Below are 17,705 nucleotides of genomic sequence, written 5' to 3'. Positions count from 1 at the left end.
TTGGATGAGATTTCAAGAATTTTAATACTATGTAAGTGTCCTAAATATTTTTTTTAGTCATATTTTCTCTTTAGTTTTTGGTTGTGCGATCATGAAAAATCTAGGGTTTGAAAGAGAGATAATTTTTTTTTGAATAAATATAGTTGTTAAGGTTTTTGGTAGTATAATAAATATTCTAGAGTGTTATTTTGTTAATGAAATTTTAATTTGAGACTTTTGTATTAAACTCTAGACTCTATGGATAGATTTTGATTAAATCTGAAAATATAAATTGATTTCTTAATATTTAGATGATTATTTGAAATGAAAAATAGATTATTATAGCTATAAAATGATGATTCTAGGCTTAAGAGTAAGTTACAATTTTTGAATTTTTTTTAGGTGTGAATTTATGGAATAAAAATGGAAATTTTGATATTAGAAAATTGTTTGAAGGATGATTTTAGCCAAAACTTTAATGAAACTATTGTGAAGGAAACTATTGAATCAAATGGATAGGTTTAAATATGTGAAATTTAATTTTAGAATTTAAGAGGCTAAGACTAAATTCTTGAAAAAAAAATTTGTTGGAATATGAGTAAAAATTATGTTAATAATATTATTGACACATTATGATATGATTAACTGTAGATTAATTATTATTTGGTACTAATCAAGCTTTAAAAATGTTGTAAATTGAGGAGTAACCTTTTACCTCTCAAAGGTTAAGAAAACCAGGAAATCTATTTTATGCATTTGTATGTTAATTAATTGTTTGTGTTTGTGAAACAAATATATATATATATATATATATCACCAAAAATTGAAATTGTTGTTTGTAATACATATGTAGCCTTATTGAGATCTTATGATCTATGACAAAGTTAATTATGAGACATGTAAAGAATTTAAATGTGATGGCCGCATGTGAGGAAAAAGAAATGAATATGAAAGCTTACTTGTAATGTGGAATATTAATATTAATTTATGCTTTTATGGGATAATGTGACATAATTTGAGTAATGAGATTAAGGGTTGATAATAATGTGCATACTCTTAATTATAAATTGTAGATTACACATGGCAATTAATTATATATGAGCATGTTGAGTTTTTATATGATGCTAATGTAATTTATGTGGTAATATGAAAATTGATGCATGAGGTATGATTGAGATATAATGATCCTTGATGCTTGTTGAGCAAGAAAATTGATGAACATGCAGGATAATTGTGAATTACATATATGAAAGTTATTGAAATGCATTTTCTCATAAGTATGATCATATGATGGGAGTTCACCTTAGTGAAGGAGCTAGCTGTTGTGCAAAATTTATATGGCACTTAGCTATTAACCATTAATCCTAGTGGTTATAGCTGCCACTTGCCTTGTAAGGTACTGTAACATTGTTCCTACTAAGGGACTTAACCCTATTGACTTATCTGATGTTTTAGATAGAGCTAGTCTTGGGTATGACATCCCATAGTGTGTGATTTAAGGCAAACCGTGTTTGTAGGTGAGTAAGGTTGCTCTAGCCCGATAGCCCCTCACGATATGATTAAGGCCTTAAATAGTCTAACCACATGGATGATCCCTTTCAATTGTTGGCCCACTAATTTCATGTTAAAGGAAATGAAGGGGGATGTAAGGAAAAGATTGATCATGCATATTATTATTATTATTATTATTATTATTATTATTATTATTATTATGCCATTTGAGTGATTGATGATTATGTTTGAGACTATGATTATAATTGTGGAAACGAGAACATATGGTAAATGTGTGAAAAATGTCTATATGAGCACTTGTGCCAATTTTGTACGAACATTTAACACTTGTGGGCTATCATACCAATTTTATACTTGACTTTATTCTTGAGATTATTCACATGAGTTAGATGTTAATGTGATTAACATGATTTTGATATAATTGTTTACCTTGTTATCTTGATGAAATTATTAGACACTTGCATTCATGATTAATTATCATACATTTGTATAACTTAGATGTACCTAGGCTATTGAGTAGTTGTACTCACCCCTTTATGTTAACATATTACAGGATCTAGCTTATCTAGGAAGAACAAAAGAAAGGAGCATTAGGCTAAGTGATAATAATCACTTCTGTAGACCTTTCTCTTTTTATTTTGATATGTGTATTTAGTTTATGATATTACTATCACTATAGCAAAATATGTTTTTTAAACCCACATATCTAAACCGGGTCAAGTGCATACAGTTTAGAAAAGGCAAGTAGTGGCATTATTGTAAATAAGGGGAAGGTTGAAGTGATATCTAAACTAGTTACACATTATAACCAGTTTAGATATTAATTAATATTTATTTTTTATTATTACGAAATAACATCTAAACCGGTTATAATGTACAACCGGTTTAGATATAAATTATAATTTTTGGAAAAAAATCTAGAATATCTAAACCAATTATATTTAATAATAGATTTAGATATATAAAATTTTTTTAAACATATCTAAATTGGTTTTAATTAACAACCGGTTTAGATATTGTTTTATAATTCTTAAAATAGAGTCTCTGTCATTCTTCATTGCATGAAGCACTGAAATTCAAACCCTTGAACCCAGAATCACCCATAATAGATTTGAAATCTTGAAACCTAGATTTCTAGATCAGATTTAAACTTTGAATGCTTTTATTGTGCCATTAAATGCTCGTTCTTCTGTGATTTATTCATCTATTGAGTTCGTGTTCTTCATTCATAGCTTTAATCTGGGTTTCGCACAATCACTGAGCTTTTTCACCTTTAGAGAGCTTCTTGTTTGTTTCTCCTGCTTCAATCTTTAGCGTTAGGCCATGTTTCAACCTAGATATGTTATTTAATTCCCATGAAGCATTCGAAATTCCAATATCTAAGCTTCATAATACCTGTAGCTTTGAGATTCAATTAGCTGATTAATTTTCACAGGCTTTTATCCTTGAATTTGATTATGTGATTGTGAGTTTGATACTGGCTTTAAATTGAAGGAAATAGAGCTTGATATTGGCTTTAGCTCATTGAGTTTGATTTTATACATATGAGGAGCTTGTTGAAATGCCTCTTAAAATTGTTCTTTATTACATCCCTTTGCATTAAACTTGTGGAGTTAAGTTTCTGAGCTTAATTGTGTATGAATTGTTGGATGACTTTTTGTTCTACTCTAAACTCAAATTATTAATCTCCATAATTCAATAGTGTTATTTTTTTTCATACTAAACAATGTTTTAATGCATAGTTTGAAGCAAATTAAAGGCAAGATATAGTTCTCAGGAAATATTACTTCTAAGCAATAAAAGATATTATTAGCCTCTTACACACACAGTGTATAATGTTATTTTTCGTCGTGCAATTTTTTTTGGCCAAATTCCTCATACAAATTAATACTAAATAAATATGAATATATGATGTTATTTCTTGTGATGTGGCGAGTCCAACTTTTAGAACATGCTTGATTAATTTTACAGTTTTGAAATCTGATGTAGTATTCATTCTTCCTATTTTTTAATATTGAATTATTACAAATTAAATTATTATAATTGCATAACTAGTTTATTTTCTGTACACTGATAAAGGAGGCCTAAGGCCTTTAGGCATTGTGTGCGACTTTGTTTCACTTGAATAGTATTATTTTCTCCTTGTACTATTATTGAGAGTCCAGCTTTGTTTCACTTGAATAGTATTATTTTCACTTTAAATTTTTTTAAAACTTACTATTTGGCCCTAAGTTTGTGTTTAGATTGTTAGCTTAGGTTAGGTATTGTTGTTGGCTAGAATGTGATTCATTAAAATGTGCTATTGTATTTTCAATCGTAAGATTAATGGGAAGTCTAACTTTTAGGGGAGACTCTGCTGAAGTTTTTTTTTAAAAAAACTTATTATTTGGCCCATTTCTCAATATGAGAAAGGCCAAAAAATATAGAATTGGCTTCCCTCCTACCTATTAGATAAGAGGGAAGCTAACTTTATAGAATAATTTTTCCCAAAGAGCTTGCTTCCTATTTTTTTTTAGAACTTGTTATTTGGCTCTATTCCAATGAATTTAGTAATAATCCATGAACTCTTTCATGTTTTAGGAGGTCAAATTAAACATGGATCATAGTTGGATAGATGCCAAACGAACAAGTATATAATATGTAAACAGGGTTAAGCGGTTTCTGAAATTTGCTCAAAGTAATGCTAAAGATGATAGCAAGAGGTTTCCCTGTCCTTGTAAGGATTGTTTGAATGAGAGGCGGCTAAGTACAAATGAGATATATGAACACTTAATTTATGATGGATTTCTCAAAAGTTATAGAGTATAGATATGGTATGGTGAAAGACTAAACATGCCGATGCCAAGTACACCTCAATCTTGAGATGCTGATGATGATTATGATGATGATGATATGACTGATCGGTTGGAGGACATGATTCATGATATGGGTAAAGAGGCCTTTGAGCAATCCCAGGCGTGTAATAATATGTATAGTGATGTAGAGATACCTTTGTATCTAGCTTGCGAAGAAAATAGTCCATTGAAAGCAATGTTGGAATTGGTAAACTTGAAAGCTAGATCCGGGTGGAGTGATAAGAGTTTCACAGAAATGCTTAGGTTGTTCAAATTAATTCTTTCAAAAGAGAATGTTATTGATTCATTACTATGAGGCGAAGAAAATTATATGCCCATTGGGCATGAAGTTTAAGAAAATACATGTGGGCCCTAATGATTACATACTATACAAGAAGAGCATAAAGAGGAGCAAAAGTGTCTGATATGTGAGACATCAAGGTATAAAGAGAATAAAGCTCCTACAAAGGTATTATGGTATCTTCTAATGATACCGAGGTTGAAAAGGTAGTTTACTAAGAAAAAGGGTATAAAGAATCTAAGTTGGCATGCCGATAAGAGGATTTCTAATAGAAAGCTTTGATGTCTAACTGATTCAAAACAATAGAAGAAAATTGATATATTGTTTCTTAAGTTTAGCAGTGATTCAAGGAACCTTAGGCTTGGACTTAGTACGGATGACATGAATCCTTATGGCAATCTTAGTAGTATACATAGTTTATGGCTTGTTTTATTGGTGATTTACAACTTATCTCCCATGTTATACATGCAACTTAAGGGAATGACATTGATCTTTACCTAAAACCCTTGATCAAAGATTTGAAAAAGCTATAGGAGGTAGGTATGGATGTGTTTAACGTGAACCAGAAGGAGATGTTCAAGCTATGTGTGATAATCTTTTGCACTATGAATAACTTCCCTGCATATGAAAACTTGTCAGGTTATAGTATTAAAGGATATAAAACATGTTTGATTTGTGAAAAAGGAATATGCTACTATCAAATTTGCCATGGAAAAAAGACAGTCTACCTTAGTCATAGGAGATTTATTAAAAAGGGTCACAATTATCATAGAATGAGGAAAGCTTTCTATGGTGCCTAAGAGCATGAAACTGCCCCGAAGCCATTGACAGGAGAGCAGGTTTATGAGTTTGTGAAAGACATCAATATTACCTTTAGTAAAACTATAAAAAGTAGTGAAAAAAACATATAGAAAAAGAGGTCTATCTTTTTTGAGCTTCCATATTAGTGCCATCTTAATGTAAGGCATTGTATTGATATCATTCATGTGGAGAAGAACATGTGTGATAGTATTATTAGAACACTTCTTAGTATACCGGGCAAGTCTAAAGATAGTGTGAAGGCAATATTGGATTTAGTGGATGTGAAAATTAAAGAGGACTTACACCTAAGGCCAAATGGTGAGCGAACTTATTATCCCCCAACTAAACATACATTGTGCAAGGATGAGAAAAAAGGCTTTTGTGATTGCTTTTATGACATGAAAGCTCCTTTAGGATATTCTTCAAATTTTAAGAAGCTTGTATTGATGAAGGATTTGAAATTAGTAGGCCTCAAGTCTCATGATTGTCATGTCTTAATGCAACAACTATTATTGGTGGCTATTCAAGGTTTTTGGAAAGATGAATTAAGAGACATCATAACCAAAATTTTCTTTTTCTTTAATGCTGTATGCCGTAAAGTCCATAAGATTGAAGAATTAGATGAATTAGAGAAGGAATCATATCTTATCTTGTGCTAACTTGAAAAGCTCTTTTTTCCATTATTTTTTGACATCATGATACATTTAATTATTCATCTAGTGAGGGAGATAAAGTTATGTGGCCCTGTTCATTTACTATGGATGTATCCAATTAAAAGAAAAATGAAAGTCCTAAAAGGGTATGTGAAGAGTCCATGGCATCCTGAAGCATCCATTATTCAAAAATATGTCTCTGAAGAAGTGACAGAATTTTGCCAAGATTACTTGTATAATGTACGACCCATAGGATTGAGACAATATGATATCAAAGATCGTAGATGTGGCATTTCTGTAAAGAGCATGGATCCTCATGAATTACAACAAGCTCATTTACATATCTTGAATAATGTTGATCAAGTTCAAGACTGCATAAATGAGCATAAAGAACTTGTAGGAAGCAAAATATTTGATCTCAGATGAATAAACAAAGAATGATTAGAGAGCATAATAATGCCTTCGCGAAGTGGTTCAAACACAAGATTGAGAAGGAAGATTGTGTTTCTAATATTGTTAAAGGGCTGGTACAAGGTCCTGAATGTGATGTTATCTTGTTATATGCTGGACTGCATTTGAAATTAATGAGTATTTGTTCTACATGAAGTCCTTAGATAACACAAGTAATGTGCGTAATAGTGGTGTTACGCCAGTGGCCTTAGGCATGCACTTCTCCAGTTCAAATGAGCAGAATCCTTTATTTGCATCCATGCCTTATTACGGGGTTATTAAAGAGATTTAGGAGGTTGACTATATTAAATTTAGAATCCCCCTTTTTAAATGCAAGTGGGTTAATGTTAATAATGGTATTCAATACGACAGGTCGGGATTTACATTAGCCAATCTAAATACTCTAAATTTTGGTGATGAACCTTTTATATGGCAGACTAATCAAGACAATTATTTTATGTCACAGATCCGAGAAATAAAAGATGGTCAATGGCTCTCGAAGGAAAAGGAGAGGTTAATATTATGAAAATGATTGTTCAAATTTTGATACTTCTGAGACTCCTTCTTTTTCAAAGGGCCTACCTATAATGAATGTAGAAGATGAAGTGGACAATAAATCTGGCACAAGAAATGATCACCGTGAAGGCATATAGGGGAATATCACTATTTAAAATTATCTTAAAAGTTAGTTATTTATTTATCATTGTATTTAATTTATTAAATTAGTCATTTCTTGTATTATTCATTTTAGAACATGTATGATTTATTATATTAGTTATTTCTTGTATTTGGTTCATATTAGAATATATTTTTATTGGCTATATCACTCATGAATTTTATTTATTGTCTACATAGGATCAAGGAGGATCAAAGAATTAATCAGGGCCAGCCTGACCCTTCTACTCCGATTGTGTCTACTACTTGTGACCAGAGCATCCTTGCAATGAGAGACTAAAGCATGCCTAGCAACCAATCTACATGAACAAGGAGACCTAGAAGCGGCATATGATTAAGTGAGGTGGCTTTGAGTTGGAGTAGAGGTGAAAAGATTCTGATTCAATTTGATAACAACTAGAAGCCAATCGGGCCTAATGTGACCAAGTATACCAATTTTGTAGCCCTTCAAGCCCATAACAAGTCGAGTATATTGGCACCCACATGGGATGATGTCTCAGAATGTGTGAAAGAACAAATTTGGGAAGCCATCGATGTATGAAAAGAGAGCTTTCATCTCTTCTTGTCACTAATTATTATTACTATGCCACTAACAATTACCATGACATGTATTGTAGGTCATTACGAAGTCCCTATCAGTGCAGACTTTAAACATAGGTTGATGATCTAGGCTTGTGAGCATTAGAGGATTTTCAAGACATCACTAGCTCACAATATGTGCATGTCAAGGTGCTAGAAAGACAGCCTTGGCCTGATCCTTACACCTAATATACATTTCTAGATGCAGCTACTTTCGAAGAATTCTTTAGGCTTTAGACTACACCAAAGGTTTTGGTGAGTAGGTTTATTTTAATTTATTTTATATTAGTTCATTTAAGTTACATGTGTTTTGTTAATTTTAATATTTTGTATTGGTTCATTTAAGTAACATGTGTTTTGTTAATTTTAATTCGCAAGAAAGAATGAGAAGGGCACAAGAAATTGGGAGGATGAATAATTGTCCTCAAACAATGTCTTGTAGGGTTATGCTTTGGTCGATAAAGTATTGAGGAAGGCTAAGAGGATGAGGAGAGAAGAAGAAGCTCAATTTGATCCTTCTATTCTACTATCTCCACCATCTCTAGTACGTTGCGATGAGAGATGGATCTAGGCTTATCAAAAGAAGGACGAGTCCTTTTCAAGCGAGTATGCCCGTGATGTTGCTGCCAAAATTGTAAGTATAGCAATTGCCTTTTGTGTATTTTTTTTAAACGTAAAACATTACTAATTGTTTGTTATTTGTATCTTATAGAATGAACTTAAACAAAAACAATCCGATGGATCATTCATTCCAAAGGGAAGGTATGACATTCTAACTATTGCTATAAGGAAACAAGAGCATCCTGGACGTGTTAGCGGAGTCGAATTAGTGGTAAGCATAAGAGATGTATTTAGAGCACCTTATCAATGCCATCATTCAGGACTTGTGACAAGGGAGGAGATGACTGCGATGTTAGCTCAAGCAAGAGTAGAGGCTGAGGTTGCCTTTGAAGATAAATTGCAAAAGATGAAGGAGGAAATGCTTATGATGATGAGCTCATAGAAGGAGTCAAGTGCCCTATATACCTACTCTCCTGCTTATCATCCGAGCACTAAAGGGAGTAATATTGTTCCACTTCCTTTAGAGGATGGCCCAGCTCCTGATCTTAAGCTATGCTTCTTGTATATGGAGGATCCAAACAAATGCTTAGTAGCACGTGGTTGTATTCATGAAGGGTTGAAATGCCACTTTCAAAAAGTTGAAGAAGATGTTGTCAAGGTCACCATTGAAGAGGTCAAAATTGATGATGGTCATGTCCTATTCCCTACTGATAAGATCAAGATGATAAAAGATGCCAAGGATGCTTTTACCTTATGACCAAAGAGACTTGTTAGGATGCCTCAAGATTAGGTAATAAAATTAATTAATTATCATGCATTCATTAAATTTAAGCACATTTTGCTAGCTTTTTTAATTTAACAGGAGACCCCCATCCTCTGATAAAGTAGATTAAAAGATGCAGTTGCATGAGCCCAATCCATAGGACCAATTTATCCTATTAGCATATGGTGGATCGATTTCCCTTAGAGTTTTTAAAGTAGTTCCTAATCTTGTTGGCATTAACAACTATCAAGTTTTTGTTGAGAATGAGGATCTAGGTTGGATTCTCATTGATAGTAACCAAACTATGATAAACATTTAAATTGGAATGATGTAAATATCCTATTCTAAGTGTAAATTTAAATGAAATCAAATAATTAAGCTCTTGGAACTAACTTGTTTGCATTATCGTAGGTTTTTGCATCAAATGTTGGTTTCCTTGGGTAAAGACAAACAATACGGATGTCTTTGCTTGTGTTACACAAATGACAAGGAGACCACCAAAGAGATAAAGGAGAAGTATATAAATCAGAGGCTCAATGAAGGCGGCAAGGAGTGTTACTTTTCCTTGTTTCTCCATTTGTAAGTAAACATGTTTGAATTTGATTGTAATAGTACTGAATATTTGTTTAAATCACTTTATTTTTTTGCAATACACATTGACAATTGATAGTGTTTTTGATAAAGAGCAATTATATCCTTTTTTTATGCTCTGTGCATCGAAAACTCAATCCAGCAATGAAGAAGTCTTGTGACCAATAAGTGTGTTCCTGTAATACATTATTATATGTAATTAAGTTACTAACTATGTGATGTTGATGATAGAGCTATGAGGATTAGCTAGCAAGTCCAGTTGGGCAAGGCTCCATGTGATGTCAAAGATCCTACATGGATAACACCAAAGGAAATTAATATATGTCATTGTAATTTTAATTATAGAGCTTTCTTTAAATTTAATTTTGACAATGTAGGTTATTCTACAGAGCCGCCATCAACCCCCTACTAACTTGTGCTTCTTTTTTGTGTTGAGACATGTGTAAAACATTATAACAACTGACTTGATAGAGTTTAGTGAAGAGATAAATCCAATTTTAGTCGTCTGATATATGATTTGTTTGCTTGGAATTGCTAAGTTAAATTCCTTGTCCTTGATTTTTTTTTTCAGATGTTCAGTGATTCATCTCCATTTTCACAATAAGAAATCCAAGAAATTAGAAGACATCGAGGACTATTTATATTACAGCTTCCTAATACTAATCCACTGAATGAGTGAGTTTAGGATAGGTGTAGTTGAATTAAAAAAAATTATTGAGCTTATTTGGATATTGAATATTAAATGAAATTTTAAATATGTTTAAATTGATTTGATTGAATTGGATTGTATTTTGGTTGGCTGAATGTATATATTGCTTTTAATTTATAGGTTTGTCGCTTATCATGGCTGGGTTAAGTGTACAAATAGAATGATTTTTTTTAATAAAATAAAGTTTCTAAACCAGTAACCATAACTAGTTCAGATATCATCAACATCTAAATCGAGTGTTACCAGAATGGGTTTAGATATGAATAACATCTAAACCAGTTACAGCCATAACCAGTTTAGAAATTTATTTTTTAAATGTTAAAAAATTTAAAATCATTTTATTTAATTTTTATCTAAACTGATTTTACAACCAGTTTAGAATTTGATTTATCTAAACCCATTGTATAACTAGTTTAAATATCCATCAGATCTTTAAATAGGTCTTATCTAAACTAGTTGTAAAATCAGTTTAAATGGTTAATTTTAACTGGTTTAGATAAAGATTTTTACACCAGTGCAACTAGAATAATATATTCTTGATCCACTTGCATTATGGGTTTTATGTTAGGTGGAAGTGTACCTTGAGCCCTTGGGAATGTGGTTTGATGCTTATATTTATATTAATAGGCCAAAATACTTGTGCAAGTGAAAATAGTTATTATATGCATGATTTGAGAACTTAAATATTGTTATGGTCTTCCCTTGTGTTTTTTATGTCTAAGAGTGAGTAGTTGATATTAACTACAATGAATACAAAGGGAAATTCATGCTTGTGATGAGCTATTGATGAATAGATTATATATATAGTATGATGACTAGGTGATAGTCATTGTGATAAATCTGATTAAGACCTTAGCCCCCCGCTGTCAGTTATGGAGGGGTTTGAGTGGCTAAGTGTTATGTTGGAGAATATATATACTATGTGGAGTAGAGCACAAAGAGAAAATAAAGGGGGAAGTTTTTGCCCATCTTGAAATGTGTTTCTTAAAACTTAATCAATCTCATGCTTTCGCACATGGTTAATTAAATTATGTGAGCTCTTGAAATATTTTAAAGACTTCAGATTCCTTTGTTTTAATAATTTATGAAAGTACATGTTAATAATTTGTTTAAGTTAATCTCTATAAGATAACCCTTTTAGGTTAGTCCTTAATTAACCATGGTTAGTGTGATGATTTAAATCTTAATTTAGAGCACCCTTACATCCTTTGTGTCACTTTGACTGAATCCATAGGCTCCATTAGACCAATCATGCACACGCTAATCCAAGCACACCTTTCGTGGTAGAATCACCCAACTAAAGGTGTTCTATCTCATATCCAGATTATGAATCCCCCTTTCACCCACATAATTGGGGTGTCATTACTCCAACATTGCATCTCACAGATGATAAGGAGCGTAAATCTCTAAAACTGTACCTATATGGCCGCTAAGGAAAGAGTCTCCAATACTGTACTTATATAGGCACGGAGGAGAGAAATTCTCCAACACCGCACCCTCTCGAGCACTAAGGAGAATAAATGTCATATAGTCTTTCACTACTCCTTTCTATGGGTAAACTCTCAACCCTAACATGATCATGTGATTTCCACATAATACAAGCACAATTCTCTAGTATATTCCATATATATATACATACACATAACAAGCCATAAACACATTTTTAACTTTTTCAAAACTACTTTCTTTAATAATATACCTTATAAATCAATTTTTTTTCAATACAAATTAAAAACATATATATTATAATACTAATTTACTCATAAGCAATTAAATTAGTTGATAAACAAAATAAACTATCCGTTTACCTCAATATTATAATACTATTTTCACAGTTTTAAATTTCTTAATTTATGCTAAATTGAGCCTATATCTTCAAAGCTCAACTATTAACCCTTAAACCAGTCACAAATCCTTAATTTAACTCTCGATAGCCCTTTCACAACTATTGAGTCAGAAAATAACTCCTCAAAGCTCCCAAATTTAATTTCTCTATATCCCAACCTAAGAGAAGTTAGAGTACAATAGGATAGTAAGAAGGTACAAAACTTGCCCAATAAGTAACAGGTAGGAACTATTTCCCAGTTGCTTGAAAACCTCAACCCTAGCAAAGAACCTTTCTCCCTTCTTCTCTTTCATGTTCTTTTCTCTTTTACCCTTTGAAATTATGAGTTGATCCACGTAATTAAAGTTAAAATTTTGCACAGTGACGAGATTCTCACTTTAGTTCACACGTTCCACTCCGGACTGCAATTCTACCACTCAATCCTAATCATACAATTGGCCAACAAATCAAAATATGAATTCATCACTCAAAATCACAATTAACTTAATTAATTCACTAATTTACTAATTTATCCTTAATTAGAAATTAGTTTTTAAATTAAAAATTTAGGATGTTACAAAACACACACATCAACATCCAATAACATCCTTCCAAGTGTCAAAATTATCCCATCACAGCTAAAGGATCAATTCAGACCCTTTTACTATGAATTGAGACAATTTCACTACTTAATTCCAAATGAGTCCTTTCCATAGAAATCCTAAGTCTGAAACAATAAACCAAATCAATTAAAAACACAAAGAAATTTTGAACATAACATCTTTAATATCCAAAGTTTCTAATTGAATAAATTTTTAAGCCAAATGATTATCCAATCAACCAAACCAAAAATTCTAAAGAAATTCACATTAAATACCCTAAAAATTCAAAATTTAACATAACTTCCAAACCAACCACAATTCTATATTCCAACAAGTATAATCAAGTTATCCAAGCAATAAATCCATGTTCTCAACCATTGAATGCTCAAAAATTCAACATTGCTCTTGTAACAACTTAAGGTTTGTCCAATCAACTATAATATGCAAAAATTCACTAATCAAGATCCCAAGTGGATTAGGAAAATATTAAATTCACCTCTTGGAGTTAGAAAACTTCCTCAATTAGCCCAAAAATTTAAACCCAAAGCCATCACCTGAAAACAACCCCAATAAATTCCAATTTCCATTGATTAAAATGAAGAGGAAAGTATATGAGTGTTAGTAATCACTTGCTAGAGGGTTTGGAAGCTTAAATCTGAGGTCCAAGGTCCAAATTCAATGAACCCTAGCTCTATCTCTCTCTATAAAACACTCTCTCTCTCCTTCTCCTCTTAAAATAAAGTCTAAAACTCTGCTTATAATTCAAATCAACGTGTTTGTCCATGTGTGATTGTGCTTATTATAATTATGTCCATGTGCAGTCGAATGTTAAAGGATGATTTTGCCCATTCAGTTTTCATTTGCGAGCTAACGACCATCTAATGTGCCTTGTCTATGAGCAACCAAAACCAAAAATAGTCATTTTTAGTCGAAATACTCAAGTTTTACCAAAAAACACAAATAGGGTGTTACATTCGCCCCACCTTAGGAATTTTGGTCCTTCAAAATTAAACTTATTCTATTAATATAATCTTAATCCTTAATCCCTCTTCTTACCCAACCTAGCTATAGCTGGGAAGTATTAATCTGACCAAACCTTCCTTTTATTTCACATCAAAACATCCTTGGCCTAATCCTATCTCGAACCTTGAAGAATTCTCTAATTAATCCTTATGCCAGAAATTTTCAAATCTTTGCTCCTTCTCAATTATATTTCTCTATTCTACTACACCACTCTGATTATTCCATATTCCTCTTGGACTCTTATCCAAAAGAATTCTAGGTTGCATCACCTTGATTTTTTGTTACAAAGTCTACAAGCCAAAAAAAACTAGCTGAAATGACTAAATAAACATGATAAAATAACTAGCACTCACATAATATCAATTTAATTCGATCATTACAATGTAAAATGGGTGGTTCTGAGGCAAGACCAAAAAATTAAACCCAAAAGAGAAAATGGTGGCTCTTTGACAATTTCTTGGATCCATAAACAACTGCTGAATAGAGTGGCTACTGATTAGAATTTGATATCCAACCTTCCACATAAACTTTTTGATCTTATTCATTGCCCTAAATTGCTTCATTCTCGACAAAAATAATTAAGTAAGCAGGAGGCGATGAAGGATAAAGGAAAGAGTAAGGAGAGGAAGAGGATGTGTGGAGAGGATTTGGTTAGGGCAATCTAATCATTTAGAGCTTTGAATTAATGCCGATGAAGGACCTTAAATCAAAATCTCTCCTAAGTTCTTATGAACAAAATTAATTTGCAATGAAATATTTATGGACAATTTTCCCTTACACTTATTTTAAATGCAATAATATTTAACTGTTTCAAAATATCTACTGTAATCAATATTTTATATTATGTACATTGAATTTTATCTTATATCAATAAATAAGTTGTATAAACTTTTTTGATTAATCAATATTGTGAAACAATTTTTACTTTTTTTATATTTAATTATACCCAGTGGTTGTTTGAATACCTGTCACCACCACATATATTAATAATAGGTATTATGGTGAGTGGTGACAATAGGATATATACATATATGTAAATGTTATGATAGATATATTTACACTTTTGCATAAATGTTTTAAAATAAGAAATGAATAAAATACATAATATGAGTATGTTTTTTGTTCTTTTAAAGGCAATTATAGTGATAGTTGTTTACTATAATTGCTATCGTGATAAGTATAATGCCAATTATGATGACAGTTGTTGTCATAACTAGTGTCATAATTGATGTCTCAGACTAATTATAGCAACAATTCTAGGAGTGAATCATCGTCATAATCATGATATTAAAACCTAGACCGAATCGGCCAAGTCAACCTGAAAATCAGTGACCCAATCCCTTATCAGGTCTGAGTTTACTCCTAAACTGATAAGGGAATGAACCAACATAACCCGATCAACCTAGGTTTAACCCGATATAACCTGGATAACCTAATGGGTTGACTGACTTAACCAGGTTATTATTTTTTCAGACAAAACCCCCAAAATAACATCGTTTTGGGGGATTTTTTTTCATTTTTGATTTTCCAGAGCGCTAAGTTTGGAAATAAGATAACAAAAAAAAGTAAAATTGAAGTCAAAAAATGAAAAATTAGAGGCAAAGCATGTTAAGTCCAATCTATATTTCCAAACAGAATTCAATTCGACCTTTCATCCGTGTCTCTCCTCTCTCGCCCTAACTTAATCGGCGTCTCTTCTCTAGCTTAGTCTCTATCTCTTCTCCAACTCTATCTCTATTTCTTCTCTAACTCAGTCTCTAACTCTCTGTCTCTTCTCCAACTCTATCTCCATCTTTGCTATCTTCATCTCTTCTCCAGCTGAGTCTCTGTCTCTTTTCCAGCTCAATCTCCGACTCTCTGTCTCTTCTCCAGCTCTATCTCCGTCTTTACTATCTCTGTCTCTTCTCTAGCTCAGTCTCCATCTCCTCTCTAGCTCTGTCTTCGTCTCTTCTCTAGCCTAATCAATCTGAAATCACAAATCAGAGGAAGAGTTTGTCTTTGTGAGTCTCTAAAGCTCAGTTCAACCACTTAGTTCGTGATAGCTCAGTTCGACAGCTCGCATTCCCTTTACTTCAAGTCAGTCACTGTTGCTCGTGCTCGACTCTATTTTGTTTGTTGATTCAGCTTAAGTGATTTGATTGTAATCGTCTACAATCCACTCTCTAAATTTTTATCAATTTCTAATAATTTCAGCCATCCATTAAATCAATCTTCTCGAGCTGGCCATGAAATAAATGAAGTGAGTTTTTGTTGATTTAGCTTAATATTTCTCAATTGGACTATAGAGGATTTTGATCCTAAGTGATTAGCTTAATAGTAATTTAGCTTAACTAAAGAAGATATTTTTTCTCTCTCTATATTCAGTTTTTGTTGCTGATATGTTTGGTAGTGAAGAAGATGATTATTTTCTTGATTTAGCTCGTGATTGTTGTTTATTTTCATGATTTTTGTTTTTAGAGATGATGATCAACTCGTTCCTAATTGTTTTTTGATTCACCTTTGTTGCTAATTTATTTTTTGAATTTTGCATTCAGCATTTGTGTTAAAAAATGAAATTGAAGCTTGGTCATTATTTTAGCTTGCAGGTTAAAATATAGTTATTGCATTGATCATGAATATTGGAAGTACTCCTAATAGTGATAGCAATGAGAATCCCACCCTCAATTCCAATAATCCCCCTCCTAGTGGTAATGACTCAACATCTGAGGCCCCATTTATGTGTGGAAAAATTGATCCTACTTGGGCACATGTTTCCTTAAGAAAAGAGGGCAAGAAAAATATATATACTTGCCTTTATTGTGCATTAAGCTATGGAGGAGGTGGGATTAACAGAATGAAGCAACATCTAGCTAGTGTGAATGGTCAAATAGCTTCTTGTAAGAAAGTTCCTCATGATGTATGTCATAGGATGGTAGAGTCTTTGAAAGGTGAGAGAAAAGGGAAGGTTGATGATAAAAAAGAACAAGAACAAGTAGACATTTAGGACCTTGAAACTAATGATCCAATTGCTCCTATTCCAATTAAGACAGTCCCTGAGAGAGGTGCCAATAAGAGGCAAGCTTTTACTGTTTCAGTTGAGAATTATTTTACCCCCAAGACAACTCCTGGTTCCCAACCTGGCATCAAGAGTATGTTTGCAACAAAAGAAGCATAGTACAATGCAAAAATGGCTATTACTGAATAGGCTATCATCAATTGCATTCCATTTAATGCATTAGATTGCCTTTCATTTCAAAAAGCCATATATGCTATTACTTTAATTGGGCCGAGGTTTAAAGCCCCTAATGCTAGTGAATTTAGAGTCAATTTGTTGATAGATTGGAAAAAAGAATGTCAATTACTTATTGAGAGTCATCGAGCTAAATGGAAAAATACTGAAAGTACACTCCTGGCTGATGGTTGGATAGATGTGAGGCAATGAACTTTGATTAATTTCTTACTATTCTACACATGGAATAGTTTTTATGAAATCTGTTGATGCTTCAAATTTGGTAAAAAATGCTAGGACTTTGTTCTCGTTGTTCTGTGAAGTGATTAAGTGGGTTGGTCCCAAGAACATTTTCACGTGGTGATTGATAATGCTGCAATTATGTAGCATGTGGCAAGTTGATTAAGGAAAAATATAAAAATATTTATTGGTCACCTTATGCTACTCATTGTTTGAACCTTACTTTAAAAGATATATCAAGCTTAGAAAATGTGTCAATACTTGCAACTAAGATATCAAAAATAACTGTTTTTGTTTATAATCATATGATCTTCTTGTCATGGCTTAGAAAAAGACCGAGTTGGAAAGAAATTGTATGTCCTGGTGTAACAAGATTTGCTACTGCATTTATCACATTGC

This window comes from Prosopis cineraria, unplaced genomic scaffold, assembly GCF_029017545.1.
Source record: "Prosopis cineraria cultivar Desert tree isolate PC_DT_omini unplaced genomic scaffold, ASM2901754v1 PC11, whole genome shotgun sequence".
NCBI lineage: Eukaryota > Viridiplantae > Streptophyta > Magnoliopsida > Fabales > Fabaceae > Prosopis > Prosopis cineraria.
The sequence above is the reverse complement of the archived record's forward strand: the minus strand, read 5'-3'. Positions refer to the sequence as shown.